Here is a 12,070-nt window from a genome sequence, read left to right as displayed (position 1 = left end):
TTGCTAGGCATAATTGTCAATGAAAATATAAAAGTCTTCTTAAACAAAACTTACAGCATTGTGGCGCAGAAACGTTAAGCTCTGGCAGCTCCATGAGGTGGAAGGAGCCTAAAAATCATTTCAGGAAATGAGCTTTAGTTGCTCTTGCCATCCTCCACCTACCCACCTCCTCTTCAGTTCCTGGCTAGATCTCTAAAGATGTCTGGAAGTTATGCAAATTGGAGGTCATGATTTAAGTTGGAGAAGCTGTCATTAAAAAAAGTGGAGGACTCTTTGGCATTAGAACTATCCGTGTTGTTTTTATGGATTGCTTTTGCAGCATACTTTATGTTCTCTTGAGGAAAAGCCTAGGGAGCTGAGGCACTTGGAGTTGTATGTCTGATGTGGGCTTGTAATTCTTCCCTAGTGGGGTCATTGTAGGACTAGGACCTGGGTCTACTGGGAAGCATTCAACAGGTTTTTAAAATGGAGCTTTCCTGCTTCCAGAACAAAGTGGATCCAGATTAATTTTTGTCTGATAATGATCAGGCTGTGGCTTAGATGGGCAACTTGAGGCCTGCTGGGAATGAAGGGAGAGTGTGGCTGTTTGGGAGAGCTGAAAAGCTGTGTATTAGGAGTCACAGAGAATGAAGACAAGAAGCTCCATGCCAGTCATTGGCCAGAAGCCCAGTCAGTTGGGACCCTCAGAAAAGGGAACTGTTTAATGGTGAGGCAGAGTAAGAGAGCAGTGCAGCCTGTGGGGAAGCAGACATGGTTGACCAGCAGATCCTAGTGCAGAGCGTTCACGCACCTCACAGTGTTCCTGAATGGCATCTTGACTGTTAACTCCCCATGGACACAGGCATGGACACATATGCTTCCCCTCCTCCAGGCTATGAACAGAATATACTGGAGAGACAGATGGTTCCCTCAGCTTCCCAGCACAACTGTAAACGCAAAGAGCATTCATTTTCCAGGGAGCCCAAGTATTCTTGGAGGAGTTCCCTGTCATGTGCTTGGAACAGAGGTCTTGCCAAAATGAGTCTACTGTAAGTCCTCAAACCAACTTACTGTAGCATATTACCTATGGTGGTCCTGTTTCCCTACTTAAAAAAAAACAGGACATAACATTCATTTGTGTCCACTGAAAATTATAAATTCCTCTAATTCCATTTGCTCTGTGTGCAGTGTGTGAGGGAGTTGGCGGGAGGGGTGAGGCAAGAAGATAGATCTAATAGAATAACAGACTTTTCCAGCATGATCATGGAATGCATTCAGGTGGTGCTTAAGTACAAGGACATTTAGATGTTCTTTAAGCTTTTCCAAAAGGAACAGTGTAAATCATTTTGAGTTTCTTTCTTGGTGCTTTGCCAAACATAAAGGGAAAATGGAAAGTTCCAATTAGGCAGTTCTTCCCACGATATGTAATGTCATAAAGAAATGCCCTTGTTAGAGTGCCGTTTCAAGGACTGCCTGGTATCATGTTTTTTAAACTAAAAGAAAGTCCAGTTAAGGTCAGTTGGAAATCTGGTATCCCAGCAGATACTTCCAATTAGATAATGACATATTGTGGCTGTCTCTGTATCTGGCCAAGACCTTATTGAGATTATTGATCTGCTCGATGGGCCAAATTGTGCATTACTTTAAATTACTTGGGTCAAGCTTGCATTTTAGTACTTTACTCTTTAAATTAAAAGTGACTGGAAAAAGCAACCATGACCCAGAGACCAAAAGGTGCAATTAGTGAGTGTCTCTTTTTAGGGGGAAAAAAAACTGTGCTACCCGTAAGAGAAAAGTAAAGGGTGGAAATAAAACTATTTTTACCATTTCAGGTAAGGTTATTGTCTTCACTATTTTTTTAAACTATGGTGTTTTATCTGAGTTCTTAGGAATATTCTACTTAGCTCCCCAAAGTTTAAATGTAAGTAAAACACAATGATGATGGCATTCTGGAGATATGACTTTCTTCTGCAGAAATTCTCAGTATGAGCTTTCTTCATTTGAAACCTAATAAACATTTAATTGATTCAGTTATTTCTAATGATCAGGCAAGTTTAGTGAGTTGCTTTTGAAATGTTTAGGTGATTGTTACCTCTAAAATTGTTCAACGATTGAGTCAATTGAGCTTATTCTTCTCCTGCTCCAAGTGACAGAAAACAGCATTTTCAATTTTCAGCTGTAGCTGAGTAGAACTCTATTAATAGGTGGTTCCAGTGTTCTGGGCTCACATATTTATTCACACGTGGGTCATAAGGGGCCCTGAGCGGTAGGCAACTGGCACTTATGATAAACTAGTAGGGCCCAATGAGGGGTAGGAAAAGTAGTGGTGGAGGTAGCATGAAGTAGCTTGGTCCTTTCTCTCATGGCTGTTCATACCTTTCCCAAGACTGTTTGTTGACCTGGCCATACACAAAATTACTGATAGTTTGCAAAGACTCTCACACCCTTTTGTATCATACAACATTGTCATTGCAGCAACAGTGCCTGTAGTTACACAGTGTGTGATCACTGCACCCCAAATTCCTAGCCAACTGAGAGTAGCAGTGTTCCATGCATGAATCACACAGTGGTTAGGGCCTGTGATCAGCTGTATCTGTCCACCCTCAACCTCTAGGCCCCAGTTCCACTTTGCTCCCCAACTGACTTGCCGTATTTTCTGATCCATTCAGAGTGGTGGGTGTCTGAGTGGCAAAAGAAATTAAGGGTAATGGGCATGGTCTTGAGTCACCGACATGGTCATAACATAGTATTTGGCATTTCAGCTTGGTGGATATTGTGGGTTTCTTTGAGAGTCTCCCAGCCGCCAGGAATCCCTACCATTTGCAGTAAAATGGTCCCACTGGGAGATGATTATACTCAGTAAAATAAGCTAATCCCGAAAGGACAAATATGTTCTCTGTGATATAAGGCAGACTTCATGCAAAACAAAAGATACATAGATGTATAGGTGAGCAAGAGCATACATATATTCTCACAGGTGAATTGTGTAATGGAGACTAGCTTACCAAAAAGTGAACATACATTTCAGTAGGCACCTCTACTCCTAAATAGAAGTAGGAATCCCAGTGAAACAGCTAAACACGCCCCAACAATGTGGTACTAGGCTTTCTATCTTGTCTATACTTACAGTTCTATGATGTACTTAAATAGCAGAATGTTAAACATGTAATTGCTACTAAAGGTCTATACTACAGTAAGAATTTGGGGAGAAATGGTGGAAAGGGAAAATTGGATGGGAGAAAGGGGAGGGCAGAGGGAATCCCTATACTTATAAAACTGCATTGTGAATAATAATAAAAGTAATTAAAAATTAAAAAATTATATGGTGGCTCACATGCAAACAAAGAAAAGCTTAGCCCACTAGGTTATATGAACAAGGACTCAGAGGCTGGGATGAGTGTTAAGAGTGATTGGTAAAGTCTGCAGAGAACTGGGACAAGATTGTTTTGTGACCCTGGAAATGTACCCAGCAGAGGTTAGGAGGATTGAATAATAAGCCAGATTTCACATTCTTGGCCTGCTGTTTTATAAGATATTTCTGCTCTTTTTAAAAAAGATTTATTTAAAAATCAGATTACAGAGAGTAGTAGAGACAGAGAGGAAGATCTTCTATCCATTGATTCATTCCCGAAGTGGCCACAATGGAACCTGATCCTGAGCCAGAAGCCAGGTGTCTCTTCTTCTGGTCCCACATGGGTGCAGGGTCCCAAGGCATTGGGCCATTCCCTACTGCTTTTTCAGGCCACAGGTAGGAAGCTGGATGGGAAGCGGGGCCACCGGGATTAGAACCAGTACCCTTATGGGATCATGATGTTTGCAAGGCAAGGACTTTAGCTGCTAGGCTACTGGGCTAGATTCTCCCTTCTCTTTTTAAAAGAGGTATATAGAGGCACAAAAAGGAAGCTGATATAGCCAGAAATGACAGAATCTTCCTTGCCAGTAGATCATATAGATGGGTGTCTAGTGGAGTGAGAGGAGCTGGTTCCATGCCCTATGCGAGATCATAGAAGAATCAGCTTACTCATCATTTTCCCCAGAATGAAGCTTTGAGCTAACCAAAGCTAGGTTAAATACAGTTAAGAATAGCATAAAGAGGAAACAAAGTGAGCTAACACAGTCTAGTTCTATGCTGATGTACGTGATTAGCAGGTATAACCAACCATTTGTTAGAAGATTCAGGTGTAGATAGCGGAAAAACCCCAAGGAGCAGGGGCTAAAACCAAATGGAAACTGATTCTCTCTGTGTACAGAACAGATGACAGCAGATCTGATCTCATGGCTTTGTGTCAATGGGGACATAGGATTCTACTTTTTATTCTCAGGATCACTTCATGGCCCAAAACAGCTCCTGAAATTACAGCCATCCTGTCTGCCTTCTAGACTGGAGGAAAGATCAAGGGCAGGAAGAGGCCTGGAATTACGGAACAGTAAGTTGAACAACTGCTTGTGACACTAGCATCCCCTTTTACAGGATATGTTTGAGTCCAGGCTGCTTTGTTTCTAATGCAGCTTCCCACTAATGCACCTGAGAAGACAGCAGAAAATAGCTCACACAGGCAGATAGATCCCTGCCACACCTGTGGATGGCCAGGGTGCAGTGTCTGACTCTTGCCTCTGACCTGGATCTGGCTGTTGTAACCCTTTACAGAGTAAACCAGTAGATAAAAAAATCTCAGTCTCTTTACTTCTCCCTCTCTCTCTGTCACTGCCATTCAAGTAAAGAAATACATCTTTTAAAAAAAATAAAAGAAGAAAAGGCATAGTGGTCCTCTTTCATATCAACTAGCCCCTTTACCTGCCTCCCAGGAGCCTGAACCTAAGCCTTAACACATTCTGCTGGCCATAATCTAGTGCCCAGATACACATTCAAGAAACCTAGGAAAAGCAGTGTCTTCTTTAGGGAGGCCATTATACTTCCAAGTACCAAAAGATCAGCATTCTTTTCTTTAGGAGAGAAGAGGAAAAAGAGAGAATGCCATGGATTATTAGACTTGTATGCCAGAGGCACTACTAGAAGTGCAAGGACTTGGACATTTTGCTCTTCCTGTAGTATTTGAAAGCATTTTGAAAAATCCTAAAATGCATGGCAGTGTAATCTTATTTAATCTGGTATGTGTCTGAAAGGGTGCAGACAGTACAGTATTTGATGAGTTAGTGAGGAAATTAGGTAATCAAGTCATTGTATGTTTTTTCTCCTAAGAACAACTTGTGCATCATGATCATATATCTGAATTTATTGTTTAAATGAGAACGCATAGTCTGTCTTTTCATCTAATTCTGAAAATAGATCAGACTGTTTCAAATTGTGAAGTCATTTGTGTTCTATGTTATTGGAGTCATTTCCTATTGTTCTGAGAATTTATTTAGCTAAACAAAATATATAGAAGATGTCTGCTATATGCAAAGCAAGGTGCCAGAAAATACCTTGAGACTACCAAGATGGAAAAGAGCTTACCCATCTTTTAAAAGGACATCCCATTAAAATATAAATTCCGTGAAGGCAGGAAGATGCTTGGTTCATTCACTGGTATAGCAGAAGTGTGTAAATCAGGGTATGATAGAGGAAAAGCTTGCTGGAATTTGTTAACTGGATGAATGAATGAATCCTGGAAAATGTTGACCTTCCACTAATGTAAACAAATACACTTTGGGAGTAAATCCATAAATCAACTTGAAGGAATTAATGTGTCCCTTTTTAGAAAATAAATAAGTTTCTGATGAGCAAATTTTATTCAAATCATATCTGGAGCTGACAATTTAGAGGTGTCATATGAGGATTTATTTCCTAAAACAAAGCATCCTTCCAGGAAGAGAATCATCACCTTTGTTTTGCTTGTGGACCAATCTAGATTATTTTTGTAAGTCAACTTTGCATGGAAACCAAAATATTTATGAAAATAAATATATAAACTTAAGTATCAGTCCCAAAGTGCTGCTTTTTATATGACAAAATCTTAGAATTTATTAAAGAATATATTTCTCCCTCCATAAAATATAAATCAAGGGAACTATCTTATATTGCTCCCTCGCTTTATGTCATGTGCAACACCACACATGCCAGTATTACATTCTAAACATTTCTTGAAAGTTCTCCTCATTTCTGCTACTGGTTCATAACCTCTGTTCATTTTGCTATTCTTAGCCATCCTTGTTCTCTGCTGTGCACTTTGCAATGTGGTCCTGTGGGTTTGATTTGACTAATGTAGTCTCAGGAAGACTTCTCTGATCCTCCAACTTGGCACTGTGCAGCTTTGCTGGAATACCATGCATACTGGGTATATCTTCTGTCCTAGCATATTCTGCATTAAATTGTATCTAAAAATATGGTTCCAGGTATATAATAGGTGCTCAACAAGTCAAGTTTGAAAGTTAGACAATGCTACTTTGAAAGATTTACTCCACCAGAAATTATTATTATATATTAATTGTATTCTTCCTTCCACTGCTAAATAAATAGTCTACGGATCTACCAAGAAGTATGCAGAGAAAAAATATTGAACATTTTGGCACCATTACACAAATGTCCTACAAAATAATTTTTGCTATCTAAAATACAGTATTTTGTATTGATAAAGAATAGCTTTCCCAATGTGTTAAAAAAAAAAAAAAGAATAGTTGAGTCATCAACTGGTTTTCTTGATTTGTGGGAGTACAAATTTCTGAGCTTAGTCACATTTATTTGGAAGATTTACAATGCTCCTACCCAATAGAAGCCCATTTAGAGCTTAAACGTACTTAACTAAATACAACTCAGAAAAAATAGAAAGAAGCATCAATTTTGTCATTAGTCTCTAGATCCCCTCCCTCTCCTAATGTAAGGAAAATGGCAAGTGAAAAAAATCAGATTCTCAAATGACATTCAGTTATTTGGAAAAGTCATTGCTTGTGTTTACTATCTAAACGGAACAAATTGAAGGAAGAGTATGTTTAAAATCTATTTTTAGAGACTCAAAATGGCAAAATAGGGAAGGACATGTTTAAACAGATGGAGAAACATTAGCCAGTGTGAAGCAGAGAGGGCACATTTCAGGAAATAGGAGAGGACAGAAGGACAGCAGCGGGGCACCTGGAGACTGACTGACAAGGGAAAGCAGCGGACACAACGGTGTGGTGTTGCAGTGACTAATACCCCAGCAGCATTCAATGAACAGAGATCTGAACTGCACCGGCAGCTGAAACTCTACCAGCAACAAGGGAAAAGTAATACCGACTATGACATTATACAGGTCAAAATAGCTCCATGTGGCCCTCAGACCTAATAGCCAACAGGTTCTGGCAAGATCAGTACCATCAACAATCTAGCTATATAGCACATCTGGTGTCTCTCTAATCTTGGGAACTGCTTAAACTGGAAGTGGGAGAAATGTTGTACAGATAATCCTGCAGCCTCGGCACAGTATCATAGGAGGTGGAGACTGGTGAGCCAGGAGCTGGGGCAACAGAGACCATGGTGGAAATCTAACATAAGAACCCAGACCTGGAACTCACAGGAGAGAGTGGCACAAGTGACTGCAAACAGAGAGCCATGTAACTACTGCAATAAGTAAAATCGAACTGTAGACCTGTGGGGTCACATAGGAAATGAAGCAAATGAAAGCTGATATATCAGAAATGAAGAATACAGTGGAGCAAACTAAAGGTACATCTGGATATGATAATCTCCATTACACCATTACTATACATCCCCTTAAATGAAAAGCCACAAAACAAAATCAACAACAGGAAGATAAGAAGAAATTAAAAATGCCATGAATCAAATAGCATGCTACTGAATGACTAATGTGTCGCTGAAGAAATGAAAAAGAAAATCAAGAACCTTTGATATCCTAAGTTTGGTTTGAGTTTGAGAATCTGCATTTCAACAAGCATACAAATGATGCCAAAGCTTCTCCTGTATTCTATAATAAACACAACAACAGAAACCACCAGAAGGGAGACTCTTGTGCATGTAGATGCATGCACTTGGTGCATAGGCAAATGAAAGAAACCAGCATTATCTCTAAGTGGAAACAGGCAGCTGAATGAAGTAATAAGAGGTAAACTTACTTTTTACTGGTATCTTAATCTTTTCTGAGTTGAGTACAGCATGCTGCTATTACCTATTTGAAAAATATGATTCTCCCATTTCCCATGTAGTAAAACTGTCCATACCTTTTTACAATCAGTTATTTCATTTCTAAGGGGACTGATGCCAGTGATTTATCTAAATAAGCACAAAGGACAAAGTTATTTGTGACAACATTTTTTTTCATTGTAGAATATTGAAGTTCAAATTTCATTAGTAGTATACTGATATGAAACTTCCTCTCTGATATCATGTTGATTGCAGAAAGGAGTATATGTTATGTTACTATTATATAACTAGAGAAGAGATCTATTTTGACTTAAATGTTCATAAACTATTCTGGAAAAATGCAGAAAGAGATTAATATCCTTGGTTTCCTCTGAGATGGAAAATGAACACAGGACATTGGATTTAAAGAAAGAGTATATTCTTTTGTATCTTTTGAATTATGTTGCTATGCTTCCACTACCTAGTAACTATTGTTCAAAAACTGCCTGGTAGATACCTTTTTATGTCAAGGAATAGTAAATCATCTAATTTTTGAAATAGGTGATTCTTGCAGATGACAGATGGACATAAAGATGAATGGATAATAGAACTAACTTGGAAGGCAAATAGAAAAATAGAAAACACTTGCATAACACAGTTGGGTCTCCTGAACTAGTTGTCTCTGAAGTCACATGCATGAACTAAAGCATTTGTTTTTATTGTTTGTGTTGATTCAAGTGGGTTCTGTCGTGCATAATCCAGATTCCTTGGAAAACAGCCTGGCTGTTTGTTGGTCCTGCATGTTACAAGTTCATTTACTAATGTACTGTTTGCTGCTAAACATTATTTTATAATAGTTTGGGCTGCACAGGTGTTTAAGATTTTTGTGCAGTAAGTTTCATCTTTTCTCTGGAGTTTTATTTCCTGCTTTAAAATATCAGTCTCACTCTGGATTTTTAAAAGACCACCTTTCTTCAGATCCTGATTTAATATCCCCTTAGCTCTGAAGCAAAAATGAGGCAGGTAATACAATCTTTAAAAATTGGTAATGGCCCCAGCTTTAGGCAACAGCCTAGGTTGCATTGCATCTAGGCAAGTGTTATACTGCTTGGTAAAAGCAGCTAATAGTTGGGCAGGCATTCAGGGCCTGGTTAATGCCAGATTTGTGTTAACTATTCCAGTGTGCCAACACGGTGGCCTACTCTTTTTTTTTTTTTTTGTCAGTAGACAGGATCTGAGGATTACACACACTTGCACGTGGGTCCTGGGTAGGCAGGTGGGGTCCCAGGGTGGCACGGCACATCACCAGAGGACCAGGCATGGAGGGCTGTTAATTGCCCAGGGAAGTGGGTCTGGAGATGCGTGGGAGGGAGAATGTGACAGGTGAGGAGTGACTTCTGGGGGACTTCCATCAACCAGGTCATTGTACTTGCATGGTAAATGAGCAGGCTGAGACCAAGAGGTTTAAAGGAGGGAAACTGGAGGACTCTTGGGGACCAAACCAATATACTTACCAAGGTGGGATACCTGAGCTGGGATTGCTGGTATCAACCACTGCCTACTGGCACACATGAAAGTCATTGCTTGGGGGCATGCCTGGCAGGGCTTGACCACAGTATCCACCAGTGAGTGTTGGAGCAGCGGAGGTGGACCATGACATTGACCAGCTCATGAAGGAACTGGGCCTGAGAACAGATTCTGTCATGGGCTCACCCCTCTGGGACTGCCATACCAGCTGGTATACTTGAGGGCTAGGGTACTGACAGGCTGAACTAGGCATGAACATGGAACACAACAACTGTCCTGGGTACTGGGATTGGGAACAGGCTGGGCTGGTCCAAGCTATAGCACCTGCAGACACACCCAGATTTGGGTGTGGGAATAGCTGGGCCACAACATCCACCAACACACACAAAGGCCGACATTGTGGGGCAGACTGCCAGGTAAGGCCCTAGCATGCACTGGCACGTGTAAAATTTGGGAGTGGGCTTGGTGGGATAACATGGGGAACACCTGCTGGTGGGTTGTAGCTCCCACTGGTGAACATGTGAATCAGGGCTGGGTATTTGTCAAGTTGTGCAGGACTGTTCTATGTGTTGGCAGATGTATGGGTTGGCTTTGTAGAGGCTGGACCAGGCAGGGCCAGGCCAAACCATAGCACACTGGCATGAGTGGGAGTTAGGATGGGGTGCAGGCCATGCTGGGCTCGGCTAGACTATCAATCATACCTACCAGTTTGCATGAAAGCCAGAGATGGGGGCAGGCTGGGCATGGCTAGTCTGTAGCACTCACCAGTGGGAGTTGGGAATGGGTGCAGACCAGGTCAGGCTGCATCATGTGATGGCAAAGGCCAAGCTGGGTGATGGGTAATGCTGGACTGGATTGAAGCAACCACTGGCATGTACAAGACCTGTAGCTGGGTGGCAAACTGGGCTGGACATGGCTGCAGCATCTCTCAGCATGGGTATGGACTGGGTCTATGGTGTGCCAGACTGAACTAGGCTCCAGCATCTTGTGGTGCTCATAAGAGCCATGGTAAGTGTAGGACAGGCTGGACTAGGTCTGGAACTCATTGAACCATGCGAGCATTGGGTCAGGGGGTGGACCAGGTATGTCTGGGATGTAGCATCCAACAGTGAGAGCTGGAATGAGTGTGCACTGGTCAGACTAGGCTACTGTTCTTACCAAGACAAGAGGTGGGCCAAGTCAGGCTGCACCAGTGTGTATGAGATCTGCCACTGGGAGTTGACCTGAGAGAGGAGCTTGGGGAACTCCTCTGTCAGGACACATTCCTTGCAGGTGAGAGTAAGAACCAAAGCTGGGAGCATCCCAGACCAAGTGGGGTTATAGTACCTGCTGGCATGTATATGGGTCAGGTTGAACAAGTTCACAGCACCCACTGGTAGTTGTGAGAACTAGGTCAGTGTAAAGTATAGGCTGGATTGGGCCACAAAACCACTCACTTCACATTAGGGCCAGGACTAGGGGCTATCTGGGTTGGGCTAGGCTGTAGTACCCACCACCATGAGCTGGAACTGGGGGCAGGCTGAGCTAAGCTAGACTGCAGCACTCACTGTTGGATACTGAGGTAAGGTGAATCATCCCAGTCTGGGCCGCAGCACCTACCAGCACACATAAGACCCAGAATGGGAGGTGAGTGTAGCTGGGGAGCTCTGAGGGCTCCCTGCGGGGCCACTGCCTCTGCTGGTGAGCATGAGAGCTGGGATTGGGGGCCAGACCAGGTTGGGCAGGGCTACAACACAAATTGGTCTGCATGTGAACTGGATTAAGAGGAGAACCAGGCTGACCTAAGTGGCCATATCCACTTGTGCATGCATGAGCCAGAGTAAGAATAGGCTGATAGGGCTTTGCCACAGCATCAGCTGGCAAGTGCTGGGCCTGGGGGCAAGTCCTGTCAGACTAGAATGTAGAACCATCCCTAAAGTATAAAATCCGGGGCTGGGAGTGGACCCAGTTGGGAAACTGTGGGCACCTCTCTGATGGGTTGCAACTCCTACTGGTGAGCATGAGAACCAGGGATGGGCAGGCCTGGCTAGAAAGGCCCAGTGGCACCCACCGGCATGAATGTGGACTGGATAGTGAGGTCAGTAAGGTTGAGGTAGGCTCCAGTGCCCATTGATATGTATGAGAGCTGAATGGGGTGTGGGACAGACTGGACCAATCAAATGCACACTAGCATGCACAGGAGCCAGGGCTGGGGTTGGGCCCAGTGGAAGTTACTAGAAGTCACTCTGACTAGGCTGAAGTTCCCATTGGTGTGCATGAGGGCTACATAGTGGACAGGGTTAGTCTGTGCCACAATATCCATTGGTTTGCATACAAGATGAGGACAGAACTGAGCAGGTGATTGCAACTTCCAGTGTGTGCGTAGGCTGGTGTGGGTGATGGACTGAGTCAGATCCCACACTGGCTGATACACAAAAGAATCAGGTTGGAGTCATCTCTGATGAGGTTTCTTTGGGACTTCTCTCTGCTCCACCCTCTCAAACCAAAACTCAACATTTTTTTAATAAGTAA

This window comes from Ochotona curzoniae, unplaced genomic scaffold (genome assembly GCF_017591425.1).
Source record: "Ochotona curzoniae isolate NIBS_2020 unplaced genomic scaffold, NIBS_Ocur_1.0 contig_64, whole genome shotgun sequence".
Classification (NCBI taxonomy): domain Eukaryota; kingdom Metazoa; phylum Chordata; class Mammalia; order Lagomorpha; family Ochotonidae; genus Ochotona; species Ochotona curzoniae.
This window is presented reverse-complemented; position numbering follows the sequence as displayed.